This window comes from Micropterus dolomieu, linkage group LG05 (assembly GCF_021292245.1).
Source record: "Micropterus dolomieu isolate WLL.071019.BEF.003 ecotype Adirondacks linkage group LG05, ASM2129224v1, whole genome shotgun sequence".
In the NCBI taxonomy this organism is placed as follows: Eukaryota; Metazoa; Chordata; class Actinopteri; order Centrarchiformes; family Centrarchidae; genus Micropterus; species Micropterus dolomieu.
Window position 1 is genome coordinate 11,857,289 of NC_060154.1, and position 2,575 is coordinate 11,859,863.

A 2,575-nucleotide genomic window follows, 5' to 3' on the forward strand; every position below is an offset into this window, starting at 1 on the left:
GCTCCCATTATAATAATTACAGCTACTTGCACAGACCACATATATGGTCATATTTTGGGGGAAGACGGTCTGGTAAGTCACACACTTGTTTTGTTTTTATTTATGCACCATTTTTTTCACCTACGTCAAGTTTAAAAACTTTCCAGTGTTGCCACAGTTTACATTCTTCTTTTTAATGCGCAAAATAAAAATGTACATAACAATAGGTGGATGGAAACGCATTGAATGATTTTACGTCCAACGCCAGCATTTTTTAAATTCTTGCTTTTTTACATTTTGCATGGAAACTATGGTGTGGTTAAGATTAGGGACATATTGTGGTTATGGAAAATAACATATGCTTCAGGTATGGTTACTGTTTGGGCACTAAACACTTGGGTAAGGCTAGGAAAACACTGTGGTTTCAGTTAATAAAAAGGCTAACCCAGGTCTGTGACAGGATGCAAGCCAGTCTTTTTTTTTTGACACGTCCAAATCATATACATTTAATTTAAATGACTCCTGCAAAAGCTGCATGTTATATTCTTCACTTCCAATCTGTGTATGTGGCTCAAACTCGATTCCCCAAGACCCTTAATATGTTCTTATTTTGTATCAGTGTTTTCATACAAATCCAGTATAAAGCAGCTTGACACACATGAACCAAACTGAAGTTTAGCCACAAAGCAATACAGATGATCAGCAATTTAGAATTGTGGAGTTTAACCCAAATGCATAAAGTTTCTCTCGAGTGATGCTTTGCTGTGTATCATCATCACCGCTTCTCCCCTGAACATTCTCCTGTGGTATTAAGCCACAGCACTGCAGGCACTACAGCTCCAGCCATCTGGTCAGCCTGTCTGCTCCTCGCCTCTGCTGTCACTCACTCCTGCCCCCTCAAGTGTCACTCAGCAGCCTGGTGGGCGCTGTGGTTGCGAAGCAGCAAGAGAACATTAGCATCATAAACTCTAATTACTGAGGTTAAGAGTTGACAGTTGCGGTGCAAATACTTCAAGGGTTCTCAATTAAACCTTTTATTCGGTGAGGCACTCTAACTAAATGTAAAACTACATCAGGAAGCTGTACGCACAGGCAGTGCCATATAAGCTCTTCATTTTACCACCCCAGCATGTAATCAAAGGGATAGAGATAGAATGTGGACCTCACATTGGTTAGTTCCAAAGTTCTCCATATGAAGCTCTAAGTCACCACTGCAGAGAATTTGGGATTTTATTTTAAATGCTTGATTTGTAATTTGAAGACCATGCAAGACAAAAGAATGACCAAGACTACATATGTCAGTAGGTGGTTGTAGTGAATATTATTAATAATAATATATTATAATAAATTATATATTTTTAATTACTTTTCATTTTGAACGACTCCATGGCCATTTGGAACCTAACACATTTAGGCATTTAGGCATTTCTACCAGGACTTCAGTGTGTGCCTACCGTGCAAGGTGCCAATTGCTCATCAGAAACATAAACTAATACATTCACAAACACTCATAATTTGGGGTTCAGTATCTTGCACGAGGGCACTCAACTGAAATAAATATATAATTATAGTTGGCCCTAATAGTTTTGTGACTTTAAGCAGAGCAGTCTCAGTGCTGTGGTACTTCCTGAAACCAGACTGAAACTTTTCAAATAATTTGTTATTTTCCAGTACAGTGAGCAGCTGTTTGGACACAATTCTTTCTAGAATCTTTGCAATAAAATGCAGTTTTGAAATTGGTCTAAAATTTTGTGGGGGTTCACGCAAGCCGTTTTAAAATAATCAGGGACACAACCAGTAGATAGGGAGCTGTTAAAAACAAAGATCAAATGGGGCCCATCAGAATCCATTACTTTCAGTAAAAACTTTGTAGGTATTACATCAAGTGGGCTGGAAGACACTCTCATTTGTGATACTTTTTTTAAAAGCTCAGACAAGTCGATGGGATAAAACTGGTTAAAACTCTCTTGTTGCTGGTGAGAGACCTCTGAGTAAGAGGCCGAGGGGGTAATCGAGGCTCTGATTGACACCACCTTTTTGGTAAAATAAGATAAAAACAATTCACAATCATCATTACTTCCAGCTGACGTACAAGGAGGGGTTGGGTTTACCAGCTGATCCACAGTCTTAAACAGAAACCTGGGATTGTGTTTATATGTAGTAATGAGTTCAGAAAAATAGTGTGTTCTCGCATCCTTAACCATGTTATTGTAGTTAATTAATAAATCCTTCAGACTGAGGTAATGGACTTGGAGACTGGATTTTTTCCATCTGCGCTCTGCTTTCCTGCATTCCCTTTTTAGGCTGCGAATGCTGTCATTTATCCAGGGTTGCTTACTAGCTTTAGACGTAGGCCTAACCTTTAGAGGAGCAGTAATATTTAGTGACGACAAGCAGATATGATTGAAGTGATCGACCAGATTGTTGGTATTAGAATCAGACAGGTGTTGGCTTTGGCTCTGAAAGAATGTGCAAAACTTTGAAACACTTTGTTCATTAGATGCGAGAACACACGGAGCTTGGTGAGGCGGCATGAGTAACAGGAGAATCACAGCTAAAAACAATACATCTGTGGTCAGATATGGTCATGTCCACT